At 39.7% G+C, this 12,753-nt stretch overlaps 1 long non-coding RNA gene across 2 annotated transcripts in view; it reads right to left on the reverse strand.

Annotated features, from left to right (window-relative positions):
- The window catches only part of LOC130915449 (uncharacterized), a 115,762-nt gene that overhangs the window by 28,594 nt on the left and 74,415 nt on the right, over nucleotides 1–12,753 (reverse strand). Inside the window, exons 3-4 of one of the 2 annotated variants that reach the window (XR_009063093.1) lie at nucleotides 3,015–3,120; nucleotides 2,827–2,941 (exon numbers count right to left, since the gene is read on the reverse strand). This is a non-coding gene — a long non-coding RNA (uncharacterized LOC130915449). Of the gene's footprint in view, nucleotides 1–2,826; nucleotides 2,942–3,014; nucleotides 3,121–12,753 lie in introns of those variants that run through there. The other variant, XR_009063092.1, reaches the window with a different exon arrangement.

A 12,753-nucleotide genomic window follows, 5' to 3' on the forward strand; every position in this document is an offset into this window, starting at 1 on the left:
TGCGGGCCAGACGTTATTGATTTTATGACAGAGGCTGGGGGCCGGATGAAATTTGACCACGGGCCGCATTTGGCCCCCGGGCCGGACTTTGAACATGTCTGGTGTAAAGAAATCAACTGTGGGAGCAATTATTAGAAAATGGAAGACATACAAGACCACTGATAATCTCCCTCGATCTGAGGCTCCATGCAAGATCTCACCCCATGGCGTCAAAATGATAACAAGAACGGTGAGCAAAAATCCCAGTACCACATGGGGGGACCTAGTGAATGACCAACAGAGAGCTGGGACTACAGTAACAAAGGTTACTATCAGTAACACAATTCGCCGCCAGGGACTCAAATCCTGCACTGCCAGACGTGTCCCCCCGCTGAAGAAAGTACACGTCCAGGCCCATCTGTGGTTCGCTAGAGAGCATTTGGATGATCCAGAAGAGGACTGGGAGAATGTATTCCTATGTGAATATTAGTTCCTACTTGTTTTGTTGTGGTAGGAGGGTTTTGTATTGAACAGGGGCCCGTGTTGGGTATTATTAGAGCAGAGAAGACAGCAGTAAATCAACAAAGACAAGTCAACTATGCCTCGATCTACCTCTCAAGAGATCTGATGGACTCAAAAAGTGGGTTACAATTTTATATTAGTTTGAAAATTGACCAGATCCACCGTATTTTTACCTGCCTTTCACTGTTAGCCTCGCTGCCTCGTCAAAATGCTATGTTGTTGACTGCCGTGGCAGACAGCGCTCAAACAGCATGGTAATACACGTGACCTGTTTTTTTTCCCCCCGATGAGAAAACATGAGATGTGATGTTACTCCCAAACCCAAGAGCAATATTTTCTATTGAAATGCTCTTCGTACATGACTACAGTATTCTTCATTCTACATACATTATGTTGAGTTAATTATCGAGGGTTGATTGAATATTTGCTTGTGCTCATATATACCTAATACATACATAATACATATTGCCCTATTTTTTCTTATTGATATAACCAATAAATGATTATTACTTGCTATACTAGGTTGTAGTATAATGCTTAAGTGTTATAAAGTGTTAAAGAGGGTCGGGGTGACAACTGCCTTGCTTCATGGCCGCAACTTTGCATAACTAGACCTTCTGGGACATCTTCAGCATCTTACGTCTAGACTTTCATCTAGACTTTCGAGGACATCTTCCATTCGAGGACATCTTCAATGTCCGCAGCGTTGCATAACTGAAGTGTCTGGGTCATTCTGACCACTTTATCTAAGTGCCTTTGCTTACACACGTGTATTTAGTTAGTTCCGCCTACATGTTCACACATAGCCAATCAAAATCACATGGGTGTCCCCAGCTTGCTTTCCCCCTCCCTTTAGGGCGGCACCTTTCCGTGTTGGGACAAGCCCCTAATAAAAGAAAGAGCAAGGAGTTTAGTTTTAGATCAATTTTGGTGACTAAACAGCGTAATCCAGCATTTCACTGTCTAGTCCCTCCTTGCTCTCCTTGGCCAAGAAAACTGAGTGTCTTCTCTCCTTATTTTTGGGTAATTTTACAAACGTCTACCTAGGGATCTATTTTTGAACTTGACACATTATGAGGCAAAAACAAGATAGTAACGCATAGACACAAATGAAACTAACTGATCAAATTACTGGCTTGGAAAAATGAACGCTTACATTGCTCGTTACTGAAAGTAAGTAATCAGATTACAGTTACGCGTTACTTAGTAACTTCGTAGTTACTTAGTTCCGCGTTACTGACAACATTGGGTTTAGCCCACATAAGGCTGTAAGTTGTTTCAGCTAATATACTGTATGTTTTTGTACGCATTTGTAATTACGTTTAGAGCTACTGTTTGTGGAGTTATGTGTGAGCAATTTGCTATGAAAATTGTAAATACGTTAGCACACTTTTGTTAGGCAAATTAGGCTGAGAAAAAAAGACGACTGGAGACAAAATGGCGGACAAGACTTCGGCGTCATTAAGTCGATATCACGTGAGTCGAGTACGTCGTAATCCGGGGACTACCTGTACTTGTCAATGATCTTTTTCCACCGGGAGGGACGGGTCGGAGTAAAGGTACTTGAACAAAAAAAAAAATCATATTCGTATTCAAAGAGTTACCTGGGGCACATAATAGGGAGCACAAATAACTGACTTTTAATATTAAGTTTAAGATCTATAAATGTACTAAGGTGTAGCACTGTCCAAATGTGTTTCAAAATGAATTACACTCCACAACTACAGGGGGAGCCAGGGAGCAAAAAAAGCTAGTATTCCAAATTTCAGTGCAACACCTTGCCCATGATTTTTTCGGAATGGTGTTTATTGGGCTAATGAAGTGGAAAATAGGAAATCGGCAAGGCTTTAGAATAAGGGGCGACGGTCTCAAAGGTTAATGGCTGACATTTCTGTGCCGTGTTTGTTCATTATTCAAATGCCAAACGGGCCAGCTTTAATCAGAGCTTTTAGTGCAACGCGCCCAGGTGACGTTCTACTTTTCGAAGCATGTTCATTCGATTCCTCATGTTTAATTTAAGTAATCAGGGTGGATTGCCCTCACACTCTTGTCACAAGTGGGTGCTTTGATCCACAAACAAGACCACAGAGTTGATTTTGACTGGGTGGATGAAGGTGGGCGGAAGGTTTAGGTTGTGTGTGATTCAACAGCAACGTTACAATGTAGCAGGAAAACACACTGTGGGTTTTGCAGATGGTATTTAATTACTTTTAGTCTGAAAGCTGTTGATAAAACTTTCTACAATTTATCGGCTGGAACAAAAAGTCAAACACATCAAATGACAGCACTTGGAAAGAATTAAAATAAGTGACAAGCATTTTTGAGCTGTACTTTGACTGATATTTTAGCTTTGGCTTGTAAGAAAACATCTGAGTCACAAGTGGTCTGTGGTTTTGGCTTCAGATCTATCAGATGGGTTTTCTAATGGCATCAATGTTGCCTATAACCAAGATGCACGGTAGAATACAAATACTCGAGGAATACATATAGATAGATACTAAAAAGATACTTACAAGTCTTTATTCTTTATCCTCTGCAAAGAACAACTTTTTGCCCAGCTCCATGTTTATCTCTATTAACTTGCGCTCCAGGTGGCACCCACGACGAAGAGCAGAATTTCTATAGAATTGAAGCAAAAACAGTTTAAATCATAACAGTTTGTTTTACAGTATCATTATTGCATCTTTTCATGAGTATAATATCATAAATTATTACCGTAATTTCCCGAATATAACGCGCACTTTTTTCCCCCAAAATCAACTTGTAAAATCGTGCGCATTATACACGGGTACATGGATGGAGACAGAAATATATACTGTATATATTATAAACTGTATATATATATATGTATATATATATATAAAACGTTTTTTTTTTATTGACACGGTCATGTTGTGTTGAAGAAACGTATGCAGCGATCCGTTGCCGACCATTACGGTACTTGACGTCACCATTTTGTTTCGGTAATTAATACTTCACTCTGATCGGCTGAATGATTTCGTCTGTGTTAAATTCAGCTTTTTTCACTCTTCATAAAGCACAGAATTTAGTTTTTTTTAACTCATTTGAGTCAACGTTTATTGCAGCTCCGCAACGCGGACCATAACAAACGTAACACAACACAGACTTCCTGTATCCGTCAACTATATCTGTCCCTCGGGAAACTCGAACCCAAATAACAATAGTTCCGATTGTCACTGTTGTGTCGACAGCGATGAGCTCTCTCGGATTTCCGACTTACGTTCTCACTTTCATATTATCGTATCAATCCATGGAGGAAACTTTTATTCATCATGATCAAACGAGCAAGTTATACAGCAGCCTTGAAAAGAAAAGTCACATGTTTTGTTTTCTCCTAGATTCTGGTAAATTCCAGAAGTTGTCATATCATATTAGTACCGTACATATTGTCAGTTTACGGTAATGTTTTGAACTACCAATGTGCTATGCTTGTGCTGTGTTTCACCAGTCAGTAAAATGACATTTCTGTATCTGTACACGAGCTCCGTTTTCTTGTATTCTTCTATTTATTGGTGCTAAAATTAGGGTGCGCGTTATACACGGGTACAATAATTTCCCCTAGATTTTACAAGTAAATTTAGCGCCTTAAATTCGGGAAATTACGGTATACTTTTTTTTTTTTTTTTGGGTGCGGGCAATGAAATGGCATTTAAATCACAATGGTGATTTGATTGTTTTGCTGCAGAGAGAATGAATTCAATGGGTTCACATTTTAACTCAATGCACCTTTGCACTGATTTAGCATACAAGCAAGTTGAGTTACAAATTTGGTTGCGAAAATCAACGTACTCATAAGTCAATGTGCACTTGTATTTTATTTGAGAAAAAACTTTTTGAAACAGAAAAAAAAAGCTTAAAGTGTGGTTCACTACAAATTGGACACTACAAATTTGAATTTTCGTTGTTGCCACTTCCCCACAAAACCAATTAGGCCTTGTTCAGACTGGCAGCTTGTGGTCAATACATTTTCTATGGCATAAGTGCAAAGAGGTGAAAATCGCCAACCCTCTTATGGTGACAAGACACATGACGTTCTTGCAAATGAAATACAAGATACAAGAAAATAGGAAATGGTTCCATTTCTGTCGCTGTCACCTGGCAGTACAACCAATCAGCAATTGATTTATTGATCGACAAATCACCTGCGAAGACACTGGCCAACCGGAAATTGACATCCACATGCCAAACTTTGTCAGCATTAATTTTCAATTTGTTTTACTTGGAAGACTAGATGTTTTTTTTACCTCAAACTGCACAATTTTGAAGATTTTATTTGATAAGAATTTTAGATGACTGGCATACTGCTTTTAACTCACTGGTTTCCATTGACGGCGATTAACGTCCTATCCAGGCAGCGCCATCAATGGCGGCTTTCCTTATGAATATTTATTAGGGCTGTCAAAATTATCGCGTTAACAGGCGGTAATTAATTTTTTAAATTAATCACATTTAAATATTTGATGCAATTAACGCACATGCCCCGCTCAAACAGATTAAAATGACAGCAGTGTAATGTCCGCTGGTTACTTGCTTTTTGGTGTTTGGTGCCCTCTGCAGGCGCTTGGGTCCAAATGATTTTATGGGCTTCAGCAGAATGAGTGAGCATGGTGTAATTATTGACATCAACAATGGTGAGCTACTAGTTTATTTTTTTGATTGAAAATTTTCCAAATTTTTATAAAACGAAAACATTAAGAGGGGTTTTAATATAAAATTTCTATAACTTGTACTAACATTTATCTTTTAAGAAGTACAAGTCTTTCTATCCATGGAACGCTTTAAGAGAATGTTAATAATGTTAATGCCATCTTGTTGATTTATTGTCTTAATAAACAAATACAGTACTTATGTACCGTATGTTGAATGTATATATCCGTCTTGTGTCTTATCTTTCCATTCCAACAATAATTTACAGAACAATATGGCATGTTTTATAGATGGTTTCAATTACGATTAAATACGATTAATTAATTTTGAATCTGTAATTAATTCTATTAAAATTTTTAATTGTTTGACAGCCCTAATATTTATATGTGCGAGGCCAAAAACAATGCAAAAATGAGTCCACGTGTTGCTTTTGTTCTCAATGATATCATGACTTATGGTTTCGATGGCATTATTTTGTACATTTTGTTTTTTCACAATGTGAAATCCATGACTGAATAAACCTTTGTTTTTTCCTCATGTCTGTACAAAAACTCTTTCAACATGGAGTAGCATATGATTCTAGCAGTGTGAAAACAGCACATACGTATCTTATGATTTCTCACGGCACGATTTCCAGGACACAGTGTTGTTTTTGGCAGCCATTTTAATTTTCGTCTTAGTCTTATGGACGAAAAGACTTGTTAGTCTTAGTCATATTTTCGTCTTTTCAAAATGGTTTAGTCGACAATTCTTAAAATGTTTTCGTCTGTAAACTTCAAAAGTTTTAGTCCATGAATAAATAAATGAAAAGTTTCCAACAATGAACATGACAGACGAGCACAGAACTGTAGAGTCTTCAAGGATGTCACCATTTTCATGGTGATAATTAAACTCACCTGGACGCCACGAACTGTATGTAAAATGTTTTACAGAGTTTAAGTTTAAGAGTTTAAGACGACACTGAGTCACTGCGCTAAATGCTAATGCTAACGTGAACCCTATGCAAACGCTACAATTTAGTGTGTGATGATCACTCAGCACAGATCTTTAAGGCTAAAGCAACATGGTATATCAAGCCAAGATAAGAAAGCAAAACTTACCAAGCAGCACCTGACACATAAAGTATGTTTCACAAAAGGAACCTGGAATGGGCACAGGCTTACTCACCAGCCAGTGAATAAAAATGTGTGTGAGGCGCATGTGTGAGGGAAGGAGGCGCAGCACATCACATAAGTGACACGGCCACACACTGTTAAATGTGTGCTAACTACACATACAATAACAAAATCTCACACAACCACTAACCCTTGTAAATATATGACAGAAACTATGGCGGATTTACAACTTCTTCTCGTGTCGTCAAACAACAACTGGCATCCATCTCGTTATGTTTTCGTCTCCCATGACACGTTTTCAGCGCGTCATCGTGAAGTCATAGTCAATGAAAAATTATTCGTTGATGAAATATTTTCGTTGTCGTGATCATTGACGAAAACATTGCCAGGACATAAATAAGAAAGCAACAGTACGGGAAGTTGTTGGCTTTAAAATGCTCTCCAATTTTCTAGCCAATCAGAGACAAGCGATGATGCACAGTGGCAGTGCGTGTCGCTTGCCGCTGCAGTCGCATCACACCCCATGTATTGGCTTGCAGCTCAACGGCGATGACGTTCGCATTTCACCATCGTTCATCGCCTCCCAAATGACTACTGATAAGACAACGCGGGGTGTCAAGTGCAGGCCTGATTAGGACGGCGTCATGCCCCGCACTAAAGGTGCACTTGAAGGCATCTTGTTTTCTTCCCCATTAGCATTTGCTGTGCCGCTGCGAGTAGGCCCGTAGGCGCGCATGTTGTTTATCCCCGAAATCGGCACAGACACCTCATTTTGATGCACCCCCAAATTTAATCAACACCTTGAATGAGGCACTTATTTTCACTTCCAAGCAAACTCCACTGACTCGCCGGGAGGGCGGAGGCAGTTCATAAAGCACAAAGCACGGGCGTTAAAATGAAAGTTAAAGGGCAACTCTTGTTGAATATAAATTTCAAGCGGGGAATGTATCTACTGATGGAATCCATCTTTTGTAATTACCAAAGAATGTGTGAGGAAAATAGCGGGAGGAGGACGGCGAGAAAGCGGGCGGGCGACTTGCTCGGAACGATGAATCTTATTATGGGGGGGTGGCGGGGCGGGCGTGGAATAATAACTTCCTCCGCCACATTATGTCGGCACGCTCCTGATAAGATCATCGCAAAATGGCAGCTGTTGGAAATAATGTAATTCATTTCGTGTTGCTGCAGGGACACTGCGAGCGAGGCCCACCAGACCCCCCCTCTACCCCAAATGAAGCATGTCTTCCATTAGACCCCTAAAGAAACAAACTAATAGCCCTGCAAAGACTTGCCATTTATAATACAACTATAATTCCTATGATTCATTAAGCAGGAGTCGAAAACGATAGTATACTCTGATTAGAACGGTCCTCCAGGGAAATGTTTATGTTAATTTATTCGGAACAGTCTCGTTGACTAAGAAACTTGTCAGGATATTGTGTAGATTAACACCACGCCTCCCGTCGTGTTGCCTGTTGTCTCAGCGGTACATATAACAGATTAATGTTGTGTACCAAGATTATATATGTCAATATGTTTAGCCCTGGATCAAAAAAATGTCATTGCATTCTACATCATTTTTATTAATTCATTATTCATTTAGTAGAGTACGTGCAAGAAATGATCTGGTAATCTTAGTTTAACTGTGCTTTAGCGCCACAATCTCTACTTGAACTTCCTTACTTTACAAGGTAAAACCGGAATATCTCCAAGCCAATAAATACAACTGAAAATATTTCATTTTGTGTTCTATAAAGGACACTTAGAGCTTTCCATTAACGACAAATTTAAAGGGTATGTAACGGCAAAGGGGGTGTGAGACATCAATAGAACCGTTATGTGCCAAGATAACAAATATTGATAAAGTTAACAAAAAAATCAATCACATTAATGAGCAATTATCGAAAATAGATCGAAAATGACGAACATTTCCGAAAGTGTTCCGGAAACAGCCGAATGGGGCGGCGACGTCACAACAAGTGATTGACAGTCAAGGCGGAGCCAGGTGCCATTGTTTTTTATCGACGAGAGAGTAGTTCGGGTTTGTTTGACCAAAACATCACTAAAATGGTTCAAAACTGCTGTGCTATGTGGTGTACAAATAGCTATTTATCGGAATATAGTAACCATGAGTTCCCGAACACGAAAAAAAAAAGCTGGACTACGCAGACATAGGGTAAAGTTCGTCCGTGCAAAGAGGGCTAATTTTCTAGACCCAGCCTCCGGCACCGTTTTCTGTTATTTTCCACCTGAAAGCTTCTCGAACTATGGACAAGTGAAATCGGGTTTTGCTGCAAGATTGCTGCTCAAAGCAGATGCGGTGCCCACCATACACCAGCCACCTAAATGTCCCGAGATATCAAGAAAGAGGACGATGACTGGCAAAGGAGGCTAAGGCTAAGCAAAGGAGGGGAGCAGCCAAGCTCGAAATGGCCAGAATGAGTACTCTTTTATAATAAAAAAATATCACGCATTGGATACAGGACTGGACACATGTATAAATTATCGCTCGTAAAATATATAGAACAAATCCTCTGATCCCATTCATATTTGTGTCTGTTGGCAGAGCGAAAAACTATGATAGCGCAATAAATAACAATCATTCTATACATTACTTTATTTTGCGGTCACGGTGTATCAGCTTCACAAAAAGAAATGCAAAAAATATCATTCGTTGTTTCCCACACGATCTGCTGCCGATGTTTCATCAGTGTCATTGCTCCCCTCAATGACCGTTTCATTACGCTGCATTGGCGTTCGTTTGGGCTCAAATTGGTAACCTAAAACACCAATTAAAGCTTCGTAACTCTCCTCGTCACCATTAGATGAACATTCGTTACGTCCTTCTACGTCGGATTCGTCGCTGAAACTAGAAACGAAATTGTCTGCCATCATCGCCGCCATTCAGTATTAAAGCACTGAGCCTTTTTTCTTGTTGAAGAAACACCCCTCTCTGTCAATTCTGAATTCTCTTTTATTGACAACGAGGGGTGTTTCTTCATGAGGGAACCTGGAATATGTGCAGGACGAACACAATGCAACGGCATAAACAGCTCAAAACACCGCTAATTCTCCCCTCACTAGAAGGAATTAATATTGATGCAGAAAAGCGCTGCCCCCCTAGTGGCCGGTGGCACTCTCTTCACCTGTAATGACGTCACACACACAATCTGCCAGATCTCGGGCGCCGGTCGTTTTAGCTTGACAATCGAGCCAAATTTCTTTCATTTTCTTGTGTGTAATTACACGAAGTGGCATGATATGAATACAAAAGGCATGCGTTTATGGATAAATGATGGAATATTAACATTTTCCCAGGGCATGACATACTCTTTAAGATGATAGTCGGAAAAAAATATACAATTACGGTATGCAATGCTTAATTTGTAAATCATAAGGTGCCGAAATGTAAAGTACATATGACAGCGCAGGGATGACGTCACAGGGACAGGTCCCGGAACATATGCAGAAAATGGTGCTGAAAACAAAACGCAAATGCCCACTTGCCATGCTGTGGGACTTTTCTTTTTTTCTTTTCTCTGTGCTTTTCTGACTGGTTTTGAACCATCTTCCGTCTTTTTGAAAAATGACAGTAAATACAAATGTCTTTTTGGCATGTTGAAATTCCCTGATCCTGGCTGCTTGCTCCCCAGAGGCCGCAAATTTCAAAAGTTTTTTTTATTTTCTTATGTCAGGAGTGTGATTTGTTGCTCCAGCTTTTCAGTGCATCAACAAATCTCCGAATCTTTCAAATGATGTTACATTTTTATAAACAACATGCAATTCTCGGGATTTGTTGTGTAAATGAATTTATGCATATTATTTAAGCCTGTCAAAATTATCGCGTTAACGGGCGGTAATTAATTTTTTTGTATTAATCACGTTAAAATATTTGACGTATTAAATGCACATGCCCCGCTCAAACAGATGAAAATGACAGCACAGTGTAATGTCCACTTGTAACTTGTGTTTTTTGGTGTTTTGTCGCCCTCTGCTGGCACTTGGGTGCGACTGATTTTACGGGTTTCAGCACCATGAGCATTGTGTAATTACTGACATCAACAATAGCGAGCTACTAGTGTATTTTTTGATTGAAAATTTTACAAATTTTAATAAAACGAAAACATTAAGAGGGGTTTTCATATAAAATTTCTATAACTTGTACTAACATTTATCTTTTAAAAACTACAAGTCTTTCTATCCATGGATCATTTTAAGAGAATGTTAATAACGTTTCCCATCTTGTTGATTTACTGTTATAATAAACAAATACACTACTTATGTACCGTATGTTGAATGTATATATCAGTCTTGTGTCTCATCTTTCCATTCCAACAATAAATTACAGAAAAATGTGGCATATTTTATAGATTGTTTGAATTGCAATTAATTACGATTAATCAATTTTTAAGCTGTAATTAACTCGATTAAAAATTTTAATCGTTTGACAGCCCTAGTTTAAAGGCTAATCAGGGTACAATACAGTGGCGATTGCTCTAGAGTTGTATCAACTACGGTAGTTGACGTAATGACGTAAATGTGTCGACGAGCACACCATCCCGTTGACGGTTAATAAAGAGTTGAAAAATATATGCCTGGAAAGTTAAGAATGGCGGAAGTTCGGAATTCAAGCAGGGAAAGCGGCACAAAGCCAAAAGAAGCACACCAAAGCATGGACTTAGTTTAACAAAACAAAGGCGGGTACATTGTACACCAAGCTTGCAAAGCACGGCAGCACATCGGCCTTGAATGAACACCTGAAGCGCAGTCACCCAAGTATAATTTTGGAAGACGACAGGAGACAGCAAGTTGGTGGATCGTAAGTCCATATAACGATATTTTTTTATAAAGTTGCCTTTATGTGGGTCGTACGACAGAATATTACGGGCTAATGTCGTGCTAATGTAGCTGAATAAGCAACCACGTACTTTACGTAGCGCGTTGCCGCTATAACGCGCTCAACTTTTATTCAGAATTAGCTTCTCATCACTGGTTAAGATGCAGCTTGCTTTTCATCCATTTGTGGAGATTTAAACAATGTGGACGCTGTGTGACTCTAGACTTGAGAGTGCATTTTTCCAATACAGCGAAATGAGATGAGTCATTGGCTGAAGGGTGCATTTATCCCGCCCATCAGACGCTATGTGTCTCTGGGGGTCAATGGGTCGTGGGCGGGGCTCGGTTGGCCCGGATGCTCTGATTCTCTTCATGATGATTGGATGATGTGTCTGATGTGCCTGTGTCTCACATGTCTTTTTGACTCACCTCCCCTCCTCTTCAGTCATCAGGCCCCCCACATGGTGTCCATGGGAAATGCAATTTGTTAACGATTACCACTATATTCATAGGTAGTGTAGGTTTTTAATGTACAGGCAGTCCCCGGGGTAAGAATGAGTTCCGTTCCTACGCTGGCGACGTAGCCCGAATTAACACTTTGAAAAAATAACTATCCAAAAAGTCCAAAAGCATTTTATTTTGTTTAATGATGGAGAATACAATGCCCTCTGGTGGCAGCTTTGGGTGTGGCTGGACTGTCCCCTTGACTTCTATGACTGAGTAGGAAACTCGTCTGACAGCAAAGCCCTCTCGTTTGGCCCACATAAGGCTGTAAGTTTTTTCAGCGAATATATGTGTATGCATTTGTAATTAAGTTTAGAGCTACAGTTTGTGGAGTTATGTGTAAGCGATATGAAAATTGTAAATACGTTAGCATTCGTAGCATTTAAGGTAGCAGACTTTTTCTAGACAAATTGGCTAATATAATCTACTACGTTATATTTTTATCAGATGATCAGACGAGATGGGCGTATGAAAACCAATTGTTTTGTGTCAGGTGTTTGACAGTTAAAATGTGTGGTGGAGGGGCAGGTGCTCATGGTTCAAAAGGGGCAAATGAACAAGCATTTAATAAACCTGACAACAGCATAACTTCCAGTTTAACCATGCAGCTTTACAGTATAATTGGCCGTGACTGTGACATACTTTAATTCGGAGGGGGGGATGGTGAATAGAAATCAACACTGTTATCATTACTCTCTGGCTGTGACTCAGTCTGTCTTTGCCTCTTTTCATCCTTCAACCTCTACATCAAAACTTCAACAAATCACATCAGCTGGTCACTGAGTCACCATCAGCACAGTTTTTTCAAAACTATTATTTCATTAGTAGTTATATAGAGTTCATTTTGCCTACACTTCTAAATTTATCAAACCTTTTCTTTTATCCCAGGCAATAGTAGGTGGTTTTATTTACCTGACATGTTTCGGCGAACACTTCCGCCTTCGGAACCCTCTGACGAAGCGGTATGAGGTGCTGTCTACACGCCAACAAGCTGTTTGGGAGGCATGCACGGAGAAAATCTTTCCTCACTCACAATCATAAACGCAAACGTCTGGAGTTCGCCAAGCGGTATTGGGGCTTCAACTGGGACCGTGTGCTTTGGTCAGATGAGACCAAAATTGAGCTTTTT

The sequence above is a fragment of the Corythoichthys intestinalis genome, chromosome 4, assembly GCF_030265065.1.
Source record: "Corythoichthys intestinalis isolate RoL2023-P3 chromosome 4, ASM3026506v1, whole genome shotgun sequence".
Classification (NCBI taxonomy): domain Eukaryota; kingdom Metazoa; phylum Chordata; class Actinopteri; order Syngnathiformes; family Syngnathidae; genus Corythoichthys; species Corythoichthys intestinalis.